Here is a 16,237-nt window from a genome sequence, read left to right as displayed (position 1 = left end):
CCTCCCCTGTGTCCCTGTTTGACAGGGAAGAAGAAAAGAACCCCGCCGCCGCCGCCGCCGCCGCCGCCGCCGCCGCCGTCGCGCAGATACACGTAAAGGACAGCGCCTCTCAGCTCCTCACCACACAGCATCAGTGGGGGTCACAGTGACACGAACACGACACGACACGAGAGAGCCTCCTCTGACAGGGAACGATGAGAACCGGGGGCCCGGCCCGCCCCCGCCCGGGAATATCAAGTCGGGCCCTGGCACCGGCTGGGGTGCTGTTGGGAATACATTGGCCGTGTGTGGCCTCCACAGAGCACTCGGGAAGCTCCACTTGTCCAGCATCCACACAGGGTTTGGTCTGTCGGTCTAAACATCAAATGCCTGCTTTTTTTTTTTTTTTCCTACGTGATTTAAGAAGGTAGTGTGTCAAAATAACTACGACTCTGACTCTATGATTTTAGACGCATGATGCATTCAGACAGAATGCTCGTGACATCTGAAAGTACAATGGGGTGTAGTTTGAGCTATATACAGTGTGTCGCATTTGTGTTTTATGGAACATAGCTGGTATAAATTCACATCAGGAACATCAGAGAGAGTTATGACTTCAGGATGTCAGATGGAACCCCCATCACGTTACCCATCAAGAAATAGTTACAGAGGATACACCAGATACACCAAAGGAAATGGGGAGGAGGCTCCTGTAGGTGTCACCTGGCTGGCAGGCACGGCCAGGAGTGAGAGGGGAGCTCCTTTATTCAAACAGAGTTATGTTTTGAGAACACTTTCAGGTTCCCAGCAAAGCTGAAAAGAAGGGAGGAAGGGAGAAAGGAAGGAGGGAGGGAAGAAGGACGGAGGGAGGGAGGGAGGGAGGGAGGCAGAGAGAGGGAGAGAGAGAGAGAGAGAGAGAGAGAGAGAGGAATACAAAGAGAGAGATAAAGAGTTAGAGAAGTAGACAGAAATGCAGAGTGAGCTAAGAAAGAACTAAGTGGAGAGAGAGGTAGAGAGAGTTAAGAGAGAGGTAGAGACAGAGAGAGGAAAGGAGGGAGAGAGAGGGAGGGAGGGAGAGAGAGAAATGTAAACGGAAACAGAAGTAGAGAGAGAGTTGAGAGAGAGAGGGAGGGAGAGAGAGAGAGAGAGAGAGAGACTCTACCTCCCTTTCTCCTCTACCTCTTATCTTCTCTCTGCCTCTCTCCTCTCTCTCTGAACTTTCTGTTTACCTTTCTCCCTCCCTCCCTCCCTCCCTCCTCCCTCCTCCTCACAGGTGAGAGATTTTCTCTGGAGTTAGGTCTTTTGCCACGAAGGGGAGCCCTGGCCCGCCTCGGAGGCCCACAACAGCCCTCAGACTCAGCAGAGGGCCCACGCTCGGGCGTCCTGCTGTCCTTGCCCTATTTCACCGGGAGATGGCGGGAGAGAACCGCTTAGGACGCCAGCAAGCGAGAGCTCGCTCAAGGGAGGGGCTCCTCCCGGGCGGGTTTTCCCGCCCAAGGACAAAGGCTGGAACAAAAGGCACGGTTTGTAAGAGAGGAGCACTTGTGAAAAGGAGCTCAGAACTTGGTTTACAAAGTAGAAAAGGGACTGCGGATGGCACTCAGTGACAGACGGCCTGCTTAGAGAGTCCCAGGCCTGTCGGAAAGGTCACACCGGTGATAGCGCGTGGGGGAGGGGGTTCCAACCAGTTCTTCTGGCACGGAGAGGCAGCCGTCTTTGTCTTGCAAATCGAGTCACAGCAAAGACAAAAAGAGACCCATTGAAAGCTGTTAAAAGCCCCACCTATGTACCTCAGGACTTCCTGCAAAAGCAGAGTTGGCTGGACGAGACACTGAACTGACCCTAGATCACGGTTTATGGATTCCTTGGTTTTGTTTAAGATGTATGCTTAAAAGAAGAAAATTTTTAAAAATCCTTCAGAACGGAGGGTTGCGGCTCATGTGGCAGAGTGCCTCTCTAGCAAGCACAAGGCCATCAGTTCAAACCCCAGCACCGATAGGCAGCTACATAAATACATACAGAAATGAACAAGAACATGAATAAAGACATAAATAAACAAAACAGTGCTGGGGGGTTGGGGCTGGGGACAGCTGGCCTAGCGTTCAGTTCACGAGGCCCTGGGTTCCATCCCCATACCGGAGGATAGCCCAAAAAAAAAAAAGAAAAGAAAAGAAAAAAGAGCTTTTGGATCTGCTTAGTGCTTTGTTTTCCACATAGAAGAAAAGTTTGTTTTCATTTCGGGCTGTGTATCACGGACAGCAATTTGGAAATGAGATTCTTTCAATACAATAATTAAGGGCTGCCTAGCAAGAAGGAGGCCCTGAGTTCAAACCTCAGTAGCACACAAAAACAAACCAAAAAATGAGAAAGAAGAAGATAAAAAGAGGGCCGGAGGCAGTAGTTCAAACCAGCAGTAGTTCAAACCAGCAGTAGTTCAAACCAGCAGTTAGGTAGCTTACTGCAGATAGCCAACAACTTTTCTGGAGAGAAACAGCCATCCAAATCCAAACCATTTGTGGTACACTCCCGTCATCCAGGCACTAGAGCACCTTCCCTATGGTGTGCATCTAAGGAACGAGGAGGCCAGGCCGCTACCATCCTGAGATCAATCCCCAGTATTGCCAAAAAAGAAACCCCCCAAAAATTAGGAAGCAAGTCCATTTGAAGTGAGTTCAAATTCCTGTCCTGCCAAACAATAAAGATTAAATAAATAAATACACAAAACACCGAACATACGTACAGACATACATAACATGCGGCAGCAACCACCAAAAAACACCCATGCCTTTCTTACAGCCCGACCAGCTCCAGCTCCTTTTTTCTGTTAAAGCAATTTTTTTTTTTTTGGTGGTACTGGAGTTTGAACTCAGAAACACAAGCTTGCTAGGCAGGCACTCTGACACTTGAGTCACTCCGCCAGCTCCCACTTTTTCTATTAAGATCACATCTCTACACAGAGACCCTCTGTGCCTGCTCATCTGTAAACTACTCGGAGAGTCTGCTACACGTCTGTCACATCAGCACAGGGACTCCCACTTAAGCAGAAGATACTCCAGCCCACATCTAGGAATGTCTAACCCTAACCCTAACCCTAACCCTAACCCTAATCCCCGTCCCACTGACTGCCTCTCAGACTCAGAGGACTAGCTTTTTTCTAGACCAGGTCCAACGTGAGTGAGACTCTGTGTTTCTTTTGTTTCCGAAAACACATCTCTTATGGAATGCCTGTTCCCTTGCCCCGTACAGAGGCCTCCCATCTTGAACCGACCTATTCCCTGAGATGGGAGACACGCACTCCCCCACCTTCTCTGCTTCCCCCCCCCCCAACAAAACCCAATCGTGAAACCGCTGTTATTTTCATCAGGACATGGAGTTACCAAGACATAAAGTGACTTCCTTCAAGCTACAACAATTAGAATGACATGATGGAAGAGGGGCTTGGTTTTGGTTTTTTGAGACAGGATCTCTGAGGAAACTGTGTAGGCCGTCACCACGTAACTCCAGGGGGGACTTCCAGTTCTTAGAAGAATTACTATTCCACATTCAATTTGAGAAATAAATTAAATATTGGAAGATGACACCATTTTCTGGTGAACGGTGAATTGTCACCTCCCTATAGTTAGAATCAACGGTAGAAAAGGAACATAAGGTTTTCACATCCTTTCCCTGAAGGAAAGCATAGGCTTTTTTCTTTTTTACACCCCCAAGCGTATCAGATGACAGGACGTAAATGTAGTCAATGAGAATCGGAAGGGGGAGAAAATCAGAGACCCTTCCATTATACTCCCACCTTTACAAGGACCGGGGTTGTGGTTCAAGTGGTACAGCTTGAACCTCTGCTTGGTGAGCAGGAGGCCCTGAATTCAAACCCCGGTCTCACCCCGCCCCCCCCCCGATTTAAATAAATAAAAGGAAAAAAAATGAAATAAATAAATAAATAAATAGGTGAAGCTTGAGCAAATTCAGTGGTATGGTATTTCACCAGGGGTGGGAGAAAAATCCTTCCCATAAGAGGAGTGAGGGAATCATCAGGCAATAGAGTAAGTTTCAAAAAATTCTTTTCACTTTACATACATGTACATTGTATATTTTTTTGCACTTCACACATAAAATGTTTTTAAGTTCCATATATGGACACATAGATAGATAGATAGATAGATAGATAGATAGATAGATAAGATAGATACGTATGTCACACACGCAGAAGCACACATATGCACACGTATTTATTTGTAGTACTGGGGTTTGAACTCAGGGTAGGCACAGTACCACCTGAGGCACTCGCCAGCCCAAATACTAACATAGGATTAAACTTAAGGCTTTGCTCTTGCTAGGCAGGGGCTCTGCCTACACCACAGCCACACCACATTGCCCTTCCTCCCAAATATATTTTGAATTACTATTACTGTCGTCGTCGTCGTCGTTGGGACTGACTGGGATTTACATTCAGGGGCTCAAGCTTGCTTCAGTTTTCAGCAGCCAGATGCTCTCCCCCCCGCCCCCCCCCCCGCCCCCCATCGTAACTACTTTCCAGGGGCCGAGGCCAGGTCGCAGGAGAATATCGGCTGCAGATGGATCCCTGGCCTTCTCGGGGACACCACACAACCCTGGCTGTACTAAAGCTGAGCATATGTTCTTTCTTCTTCTTTTTTTTTTTATTATTCATAGGTGCATACAAGGCTTGGGTCATTTCTCCCCCCTGCCCCCGCCCCCTCCCTCTCCCCCCCACCCCCTCAATACCCAGCAGAAACTATTTTGCCCTTATTTCTAATTTTGTTGTAGAGAAAGGATAAGCAATAACAGGAAGGAACAAGGGCTTTTGTGGGTTGAGATAAGGATAGCTATACAGGGAGTCGACTCACATCGATTTCCTGTGCGTGTGTGTTACCTTCTAGGTTAATTCTTTTCGATCTCACCTTTTCTCTAGTTCCTGTTCCCCTTTTCCTATTGGCCTCAGTTGCTTTTAAGGTATCTGCTTTAGTTTCTCTGCGTTAAGGGCAACAAATGCTAGCTAGTTTTTTAGGTGTCTTACCTATCCTCACCCCTCCCTTGTGTGCTCTCGCTTTTATCATGTGCTCAAAGTCCAATCCCATTGTTGAGTCTGCCCTTGATCTAATCTAATGTCCACATATGAGGGAGAACATACGATTTTTGGTCTTTTTTTTTTTTGAATTTTCATGCTTTTCACTCAGCTCACGAAGTGAGAAGCGGAAAAAAACTGACACTGTCACTTGATCTTTTCTCCCCTAATGAAACACTCATGCATTCTGCCAGCCTTCTTTCAGTGATCTTTTGGTTTCTTAATAATGTAGGGATCACAGTATAGCAAAGGGAAATAATGTCTCTGCTTGGTGCTTTTAAGCAAAAGGCAGACTGGGAAGAAGTAGGTATGTCCCTGACTGAGAAGCCTGTTTCATTTTGGAACAGATTCAACTTAGTTTCGGGGAAAATCTAGAATTCATTCATAGAGTTAGAAACGAACCAGGAAGACAATGATGGGCGGGGGTACAGCTCGGTGGTAGAGTGTGCTTGCCTAGCGTGCGCAAGGCCCCGGGTCTGATCCCCAACGTGGAAAAAAAAAACTTTACATGGCAATTGCTGCCTCGCATCCCTTTCAGAGCATTTGACAGCACGACTCATTCCTAATTCTTCAACATTTGAAGAGATTACGACAACTGAAGAATTTCAAACGAAAGTCCACTTAGGCGATAGACAGCAATGGAACTAGAAAACCGTTTACTATCCAGTTGCCATGCGTTAGGGTTATACTAAGTGTCGTTACAGACCCTGTCCGGCAGGGAAAATTGAGAAAACCATAGTCCCTTCTAACAACAGTCGTCTGTCTAGATGTCACCATAAAGGCAAAAGGTTTGTTCTTATGCCCATTTCCTCTAAGTAAACCAGACCACACCTGTGGGGTCAAAATACAAAAATACATGAGGCTCAAAGCACCATGACTGAAGACAAGTCAGTTATAACACCTGCTGTATGAGCAAAGGCAGAGAACATAGTGTTCCCTTTGTCAAACCATTCTACATAGCACTACTTCCAACTCCCCTCTTGATCCCAGCCCTTGATTTCCCAAATTCAATGTTTGGTGTACCTAGGTCATTACTGAATTCAGCTTTCTGGGTCCTTTAATTTGCTGTGTAGGTACTCTATCCTAAATGTGATTAATTGCAAAAAAAAAAAAAAAAAAAAAAAATAATAATAATAATAATAATAATAATCTCTTCAAGAAACCTTCATAACAAAATACCAGATTCCCCACTGACAAGAAAAGGGGATCAAGTTTAACAGGCCAGAATAGAAGACAAGGAGTCTGGCAAAGCATAGAAGGCACATGACAGCTCTGACCTCAGACCCCTATGCTAAAGGAGTCACTGGCAAAAAACCCCAAGGTATAAGAGCTTAACTGTCCAGAGTCAAGTGGGAAATGAATGTGTCTTCCCATCTAGTCATCCTCTGAGCTCTCAGCAGACCTTTCATCTGTAGCCACTTTCCAATTTGTGCATTTATCTGTCCTCTCCTGTATTTCATCGTTAGCCAGGCTAACCTCACTCAGAATGATGTTCTCCAGTTCCATCCAATTACCAGCGAATGATAACATTTCGTTCTTCTTCACGGCTGCATACGATTCCATCGTGTATAGATACCACGTTTTCTTAATCCATTCGTCAGCGGTGGGGCATCTTGGCTGTTTCCATAACTCGGCTATTGTGAATAGTGCCGCAATAAGCACGGGTGTGCAGGTGCCTCTGGAGTCATCCCTTTTCACAGTCTTTTGGGTATAGCCCCAAGAGCGGTATTGCCGGATCAAACGGTAGATCGAGGTCAAGCTTTTTAAGTAGCCTCCAAATTTTTTTCCAGAGCGGTCGTACTAGTCTACATCCCCACCAACAGCGTACGAGGGTTCCTTTCACCCCCCCCCCCCCCGCATCCTCGCCGACACCCGTTGTCGGTGGTGTTGGCGATGACGTTGGCTGTTCTGACAGGGGTGAGGTGGAATCTCAGTGTGGTTTTAATTTGCATTTCCTTTATCGCTAGAGACGGTGAGCATTTTTTCATGTGTCTTTTTGGCCATTTGAATTTCTCCTTTTGAGAAAGTTCTGTGTAGTTCACTTGCCCATTTCTTTATTGGTTCATTAGTTTTGGGGGAATTTAGTTTTTTAAGTTCCCTATATATTCTGGTTATCATCAGTCCTTTGTCTGATGTATAGTTGGCAACTATTTTCTCCCACTCTGTGGGTGTTCTCTTCAGTTTAGAGACCATCGCTTTTGACGAACAGAAGCTTTTTAGTTTTATGAGGTCCCATTTATCTATGCTATCTCTCAGTTGCTGTGCTGCTGGGGTTTCGTTGAGAAAGTTCTTACCTATACCTACTAACTCCAGAGTACTTCCTACTCTTTCCTGTACCAGCTTTAGAGTTTGGGGTCTGATATTAAGATCCTTGATCCATTTTGAGTTAATCTTGGTATAGGGTGATAGACATGGATCTAGCTTCAGTTTTTTTGCAGACCGCTAACCAGTCTTCCCAGCAGTTTTTGTCGAAGAGGCTGCTATCTCTCCATCGTATATTCTTAGCGCCTTTGTCAAAGACAAGTCGGTGATAGTCGTGTGACTTCGTATCCGGGTCCTCTGTTCTGTTCCACTGGTCTTCGTGTCTGTTTTTGTGCCAGTACCGGGCTGTTTTTATCGTTATTGACTTGTGATACAGTTTGAAGTCAGGTACCGTGATACCTCCTGCATCGTTCTTTTGGCTGAGTGTCGCCTCGGCTATCCGCGGCCTCTTGTGTTTCCATATAAATCTCACGGTAGATTTTTCGATCTCTTGCAGAAACCTTGTGACTTCTTCCTGTACTGCTATGTGGTATTTAACTCTGGAGTTCATGCGTGTTAACTTGCAAGAAAGAGTGCTTCAGACTGTGAGGGAAAATATTCTGCACGAGTAAAGCCAGAAAATGGTCAATTTAAAGGCTCTGGACAGTCTGTAGAAAAATTCTTTTATTTTTTCAAGTCACCTGCAGAAATAAAGGAATGTTGCCTATCATTTTATCTTATTGACATTTCGACCTGTATTGCCCAGCATTGTTTTCCTTGGGACACGTGCACGTATGTTTACATGTATTTTGTTAAAATTGGGTTAGAGCATGTGTAGTGAGTTGTAGCACATTTTACCAACTAAATGAGTTCTGTGAAAATAAAGACTCTTTTGTAACATTGATGTAAATGACTCCAGGATAGTCCATGGTGTGGCCGTATAATTTTTTCCACGCTTCCCATGCTGAGGATGAGGAGACTGGAGACAGGGAGGTTAAGAAGAGTGGCCCACGATCAAAAAGGAAGGGCAGGACCCAAACCTGACTCACCCCGAAGCCTACACCTGTGGCTTGCTGCACCACTCTCCAGCTCTTTCTGTGATTTGAGAGAATCAAGGACGATTTTCAGTTTTGTGGCTTGTCAGTGGCCTTGACTGGCTCATCCTCTCTGCCGGGACTCACTTCACGTGTGAGTAGTTGGACCATGAATCCTCGCAGAGGAAGATACCAGGCTTCACCAGGAAATGGGTCCTGAGGCAGCCTCAAGATCTGAACGAGGCAAGTGCTTGCAATTCCAGTTACTTAGGAGGCCACAGCAGGAGTATCCAGGTTTGAAACCAGCCTTGGAAGCATAGCAAGTCCTCATCACAAAAAACAAACACGGATGAACCAAAAAACCACGGGGCCGGTGTCTCTGCTGTGACTCCTGGTCTGTCCTGTCCTGGCCAGTGTTAGCTGTGAGCCTAGCTCTTGCAGCTGTGAAACGAAGCACATGCCCACATGTCTACATCCGTGTTTGACTGCCTCAAGTAAATTTATGTATAAAAATGTCCTTATGAATATCATTAAGTGGTACGTTAACATGGCTACTTCTCTAATTGCCTTAATTTTCCTAACACAGATTAGGTATTTCTAAATTAATTCAGGACCATGATTCGTGGTATTCTGACTGTGGAGCAAGTGGGAACCAGCTCCGGCAAGGCCGACTGTTTGCACACACGATGGGAGCGACAGGTGACGGGGATACACACAGGTTCTCATCTGCGAGAGAACCGGTGGGGTTAGGAAAATCCAGGCCATCGCCATAGAGCTGAGTCCTTACTCCAGAACTTTCTGTGATGACGGAAGGGTTTCTCTGTGATGGGCACCTGAGCACATGGGATGTGACTGGCACAACCAAGGAGCTGGACTTTAAATTTCACTTATTTTTAACTAATTTAAATATGAATAGCTAATGTGGATAGCAGTTTCCAGAAGGAATGGCACAGCTCCAGAGCAAAAGTGGATTTGTTCAGTGATTTCAGGTTTTTAGCTAAACTCACAAGACCAGCAAATCAGTTGAGTTTGCCTTTACGATTCTGAAATTCCAGCCACTGAAGCCTTCCCATGATTTCTGTCTTTTTGCTTTTTCGTGGTGCTGGGGATTGATCCCAGGGCCTTTCGATCTCTTTAACGAACGTCATTGGAATTTTGATGGGAATCGCGTCCAACACGTAGATGACTTTGGGGAGTACCGACATTTTTACTGCGCCGATTCTCCCAATCCACGAGCACGCGTACGTTCTTCCTAAAGCTTGCAATCGTCCGCTATCCTCATCTCCCCCCACCCACCCCCACCCACTCCCCCCGCCATCTGCCGCGCGCGTGCGCGCACAAACACACACAGAGAGAGAGAGAGAGAGAGAGAGAGAGTTGACCTCAGGGCCCCATGCTCACCAGGTAGACAACTCTACTACTTGAGCCACGCCCCTAGCCGAGTTTTTGTCTTTTTGTTTGTTTTGGGTGGGTGTGGTGTGGTGTGGTGTGGTGTGGTGTGGTGCTTCTTCTGGGTGGCCGGGGGACAAGATGGCTGGCGGGCCAGGGCAGAAAATGGCGGGCCTTCGTGTGTCAGCGGGGGAGGGGAACTAGAGTCGGAACTCGGTGCTTCTGCGCTCCAATCGCTTCAGTGCAATTGGGCTTCCGGTCCAGTTCGCTATGGTTATTTTGGAGAAGAGGGGTCTCTGGAATTATTTGCCCAGGCTAGCTCATGCCTCAGCAAATCAAAGAAATCAAGGATTTCCCGTTCACAGCAAGCCAAAGGGTGCCAGTGTGCGTGAAGTTTAAAGTTCACCGCACAGATAACCTTTACACCTGGATCATCAGCAGACAAGGAGAAGGCAGAGGGCAAGAAGCAGTCACCTGCTCCCAGCTATGGCAGTGAAGGAGCTAAAACGAAGCAGACACACAGAACCGTATTAAAATTTGGAAAAGAAAAGAGGGGAACCCTGTCCCCACTTTACTCTTTTCTATCTCAGCAAACTCTCTCGCTGTACACTAAACTGAAAGAAAGAAAGAAAGAAAGAAAGAAGAAAAGCAAAGGGCTTGTGGCTCAGGAAACAAAACAAAATCAAAGGAGATTGCAGTTACCTTCCAAATAAAGAAGGTCAAGTACCTTTTATTACATACATATACCTAAAGAAATGCTGACATAGAGTTCACACTCCAGGGGAAAACAGAAAGAAAGACATTACAGAAATACCAGAAAGATACTCAATCATCAAGTAGCTATGAGTTGAATGATTCTCATATTTGCAAACAGACTCTGTGGCAATTCGATGTTTTGTAAAGGGAAAACAGAGGCAGGTGTCTTTTCCCTGTTTCACCAGTTTGAAATTTGAGGTTTCAATGTTACCGTCCCCCACACCACAACAATAATATGACAAAAAGAAAAAAAAAAATTGCTTTTTTTTTTTTTTTTATGCCGTAGGTCCCGCAGGGCATTCTAATACACGGCTAAGGTTGTGACTCCTCACTGAGTCCACGTATTCCAAAACTTATAAGAAAATTACTGGAAAAATGGGGACTCGGTACTTGGCGTCTGTCAGTGACAAATCAAACACCCGTGGTTGCTGCGTTACCAGGTGCCTACTTTCATTCATTACAACCATCTCATTGTAAGATGAAACCAACGAATGGAGTTTTTTCTAGGGCCGAGAAAGGTTTAAGTAATTCAGCAGCGGTATCAGCCAGGCACCAGTGGCTCACGTGTGTAATCCTAGTTACTCAGGAGGGAGAGATCAGGAGAATCCAAGTTCAAATCCAGCCCCAGGCAAATCAAATAGTTCCAGAAAACAGGGCTGGTGGAGTGGCTTAAGGTGTAGGCCCCGAGATGAAACCCCAGTACCCATCCCATCCCCTCCACCCCCCAAAGTTCAGAGATATTGTCAAAGTGCTACACGTGTGCTCATCGTCGCCAAGCAAAACTACTGCTGTATTAGATGGAGTTCCCTCTTTATTTATTTATTTTTTCTTTCCGGACCTGGGGTTTGAGCTCCTTTTCATGATGCAGCATCTCGCACAGGAGCCGTCTACATCTTGTTTAACGCACACACGCACAGGAGCGACATTTATCGACGGACCTTGCTCGGCCAAAAGACAAGAAAAAAACTAAAGAGAAAACTCAAACAGCAGATCAGCCTGGTCATTTGCCACTAAGTCTTATCAAAATCACCTCAGCTCGTCTGTCCGTCCGTCCGTCCGTCCGTCCGTGTGAACACAGACTACCGCCCGGGAGTAAAACTGGCGTGGCGTAGCATAACGCTTATACATTTTTAGGAGTTTTAACTCAGAGAGAAAACGATTCAAAGTACAAATAACAGTAACCTAAGCATTATCCTTGCTTCTAAGATCTAAGTAGAAGTTTTATTTTTCAGTCTCTATTGAAACGACCCGGTCACTCTAACCGCCCGGCAACTCTCAGTTAGCAAAAGTAAGCATTCTTTGTGAAAGAGCAGGTCACAAGAAATATTTTCTGGACTCTAGTTTTTTTTTTGTGGTTGTTTTTTGTTTTTTAAAGTGACAATAGATTCCAGTTATCACCAGGAATCTAAATGAAAACTCACAAAGGGTAGCTCTGAAATCCTGTCCTCTTCCTACCCCTTATCACGATTAAGCAAATAAAAGTATTTATTTAAAGGAACTATCAACAAGTCATCGGTACTGCACATCCACCGATGAGCGAGTCCCCCTGAACTTCCACAGCCGGTCCGCACGAGCGACCGACCGCCCGCTTCAAAAATCCAACCCATCGGAGCTCTAGCTAACAACCACACAAATACAAACCCAGCAGTGACAAAACACCGGAAACGTTCACAAAGCGAGACAAGAAAGACGTGACGTGAACACATCTTTTCGTTCTCTCTCTCCGTAAGCCACTTTCCACTGCCGTCTAAAGCTTCCATTTTATAATCTCTGAAAGAGGAGACGCATCCTCGACTGGACTTTCCCAACCACCCACAACGCGTAGGTAATGGGGATTCATCTCGGGGGTGATGATTTTGGACTGGGTAGAGGCAAGAGCGTTGTCCATGCCACAGGCTGGCAGTATGAGGCCCTCAGTTCAAGCCCCAGTACCACCCGCCAGCACCAAAATGGAAGGAAGGAAGGAAGGAAGGAAGGAAGGAAGGAAGGAAGGAAGGAAGGAAGGAAAAATAAATACAAAGGAGAGAGAGTGAGTGAGTGAGTGAGTGTGTGTGTGTGTCTGTGTGTGTGAGATCTGAAAGGGCCAAAATAGGATAAGCCAAAAAGTGAACTTTTTTCTTTAAAAAAATCAATAACGTCTTAATGCTTTCTAAAAAATGTAAAACTCGGTAACAACTTTATGACAAAATCTGCATTTAAGAAAAGCCTGTGTGGAACCAGCACGATTACAGCTGGGGATGTAGCTCAGCGGTCGAGCGTTTGCCTAGCATGCTAGCAAGGAGGAAGCTCTGGGTCTGATCCCTCCCTCGTACTGCAAATCAGTAGTAAATACATAAATAAATTTATTTTTATAAATTAATAAGTTTATATAAATTTTTAAATAAATAATGTTAGTAAAAATAACTAATGAAAACTCAATACATGAATCCAGCAGAGTTAGAATCACCCTCATCGCCTTCTTATGTCCGTCCCCCGTCCCCCCGTCCCCCGTCCCCCGTCCCCGTCCCCGTCCCCGTGTCCCCCCACCCCCGTCTCTTTCATCACAAAGAAAAACATTCCAGTGAATCATACTACACAAATATCAGGTTCCTAGAGAAAAAGCTGTAAGTGTTTTTTGGAGTAGGAAAAATAGCAGTAAAAGTTGGGATCTTAAATTGTAAAAACAACCGGCGTCAAATTTGTAACAGCAGAACTCATTCTGTGCAGCGAACATAAGGAAATGTTACTGCGATCATTTCATTTTCTTCGTTTTAAATGAAGAAGTGCTGCCATCTTCTCCCTTCCTTATCCATCCACAGGTTTTCTTAGAGTATTTAAGCACAGTGGGATCTTATCAGAACCAAACAACCACCGGTACTATTTAAAAGCTCTCCACAGCCTCCTAGGCAGGACAGGTTCAAGAGAGAGCAGAACGCCTGTGTTCCATTTCATGCTGATGAAAAGAAGCAGGGATGCTGTGTCACACGGCCGGATCGATGCTCTGAATCTGGGGGTAGAGTGGGGACAAGGTGAGGTCTCGGTCAAGAAACAGCTTTTTACAAATACACAGAAGTCCAGGTCGAATTTGTTAACACAAAGCTGTGTTGCCAGAAAGGCCTCCGTTCGGACGGACGGACGGACGGACGGACGGTGCCCCGTGTCATTTCAGTCTGTGAGTCGTATGGCAAGGGATAGCACTTGAGGAGCTGCTACTGTATCCTCCCAAGTAGGGTACAAGCCGCATGCTTTATAATCTCTCTCACTCTCTCAGTCCGTCCGTCCGACCGTCCCTCCCGCTCCCTCCCTCCCATCGAGGGTGTTTTTATTAGGATGTGCACGTTCAGTATGGGTGAGGGGATTCGTAGTGACAATTCCGAAGCATTTTCTTCATTGCATTTCTCAGCGGAGGCTCTGCCATTCAGAAATTGGAGACCACGATCAGTTGCGAATCCCTCTCCTTTTTCCTTTGTGTTCGGACAAGAAACTGTCCATCTCTGGTGTTTCTTACAGAGTCCTTTCTGACACGCACGTGACTTCTGAACATCACACACCACACACACACACACACACACACACACACACACACACCCCTCTCTCCCGGTAATGCCAAGAGTAGTCATCGAGCGCCACCTATTGTTCATTTTGGGCAACCACTAAGGTTACGAATTCCACAAGACTTCCATGCATGTCCAAAATAACCATAGCAAAATGGAGAGTCGAAACCCCAGTCAGTCCTCAATTCAAACAATCAGCCATGAAACGGTCACGTGCTACACCAGAAGTACCAGAGATGACAGGAGTGAGGGTGTGTGTGTGTGTGTGTGTGGAACACACTCGTGCATGGTGGGGGGGGGGCGGGCGTCCTCCCACAACTGAATCCTCGTGGATTTTATATGGTAAGGAATCGAGTGCACCAATAGGTGTCAGAGTGGGCTTTCGGGTCCCGATGTAAGACCGACCCAGCGGAAGAGCATGTGTCTCACTCACCTGACCCACCTCTAAGTGAGTCCCTCTCCCTCTCCTCCCTCCCTCCCTCCCTCCCTCCCTCCCTCCCTCCCGGAGATTCATCCAGGAGGAAGTATTCAGAGAGTGTGCAAATACACACAAATAGCGTGATATTTAGAGAGTTAGAGGCCAGCCTGGTGTGCATAGGCAGATTTTCCTTGCCTGACTTGGGAAAGTTAAATAGTAAAAAGGGGACACCCCAGACCCCAGAGGTTGGCCCTTACACACACACACACACACACACACACACACACACACACACACACTTTCTGAAGCTGATTGTTATTCGTGTGTGGGTGTCTCAGTTCTCCAAAAGTAGCCTCATCTATCCAGAAGGTCAGTTGAGTGCAAGCAAAAGGAAAAGGCAGAGTCACAGCAAGTTTTTATGTATGTACTTATTTATTTATTTATTTATTTATTTACTTACTTACTTACTTACTTACTTAGGGCATCGGGGTGAGATGGGGGCACCCGAGAGCTTTGAGAGTGGGAGAAGGGGGGTGGGGGGCAGGAGTGTGGCGAGAGGGGAAGGAAGGGACTTTGAGGACACCCACCAAGGTAGTAAGGGCGGCAAGCCTCCCTCCCCACCTGCACGCTCGCGGCCATCAGGCGCTTTGGAGACTGGAACGGGCTGCCGGTCAGTCCCGGTACGACGTTTCTACACAGTATGTCTGTCGGTCAGCTTGGATTCACAGGACGAATCGGCTTCCGCGAGCTGGCCTCCGAGAGAGAGAGAGAGAGAGAGAGAGAGAGAGAGAGAGAGAGAGAGAGAGAGAGAGAGAGGGGTTTTATTATTTACTTTGGTACAGATGGACTGGGGGAATTACTCCTTCATCCTCCCCGCCCATGTGAAAAGGATGTGCAAAATAAAAGAAAAACAACTAGCTGAATTAGAAAACGAGAAGGAAAAAAAAAAGTCACCATCAGCAGCAGCACCGCCACCACCACCAGCGGTGGGACACATGGTAGTCTCACACAGCATGCCTTGGAGAGAGAGACAACTGGTCGACCCATGCCGGCTGTATCTCTTTCACACACGCACTCACGCACGCACGCACGCACACGCAGACCAAACCAAAAAGTGGGTTGACCCTGGCCTTTAGTTTTCAAGGAATGAATGAATGAATGAACGAATGGGACAGCCACGTACACAGTTGAAAGATTTGACCCGGTGTGTGTGTGTGTGTGTGTGTGTGTGTGTGTGTGTGTGTGTGTGTGTGTGTGAGAGTGTGTGTGTGTGTGTGTGTGAGTGTGTGTGTGTGTATGAGTGAACGAACGAACGAACGAACGAACGAACGAAGAAATAAATAAAAAGTATGGGCAGCGTTGAAAAGTGGAAAAAAGGAAGAAAAAATAAAAAGAACAAGAGACAAGTGATGGATTGACCCGGTGTGTGTGTGTGTGTGTGTGTGTGTGTGTGTGTGTGTGTGTGAGTGAGTGAACGAACGAACGAACGAATAAATAAATAAATAAAAAGTATGGGCAGCATTGAAAAGTGGAAAAAAAAAAAAAAAAAAACAAGAGACAAGTGATGGATTGACCCGGTGTGTGTGTGTGAGTGTGAGTGTGTGTGTGTGTGAGTGTGTGTGTGTGTGTGTGTGTATGAGTGAGTGAGTGAGTGAACGAACGAACGAATAAATAAATAAATAAATAAATAAAAAATAAATAAATAAATAAAAAGTATGGGCAGCGTTGAAAAGTGGAAAAAAAAAAGAAAAAAGAAAAAGAACAAGAGACAAGTGATGGATTGACCCGGTGTGTGTGTGTGTGTGTG

Source organism: Castor canadensis, unplaced genomic scaffold (genome assembly GCF_047511655.1).
Source record: "Castor canadensis unplaced genomic scaffold, mCasCan1.hap1v2 HAP1_SCAFFOLD_66, whole genome shotgun sequence".
NCBI classification, from domain to species: domain Eukaryota; kingdom Metazoa; phylum Chordata; class Mammalia; order Rodentia; family Castoridae; genus Castor; species Castor canadensis.
The sequence above is the reverse complement of the archived record's forward strand: the minus strand, read 5'-3'. Positions refer to the sequence as shown.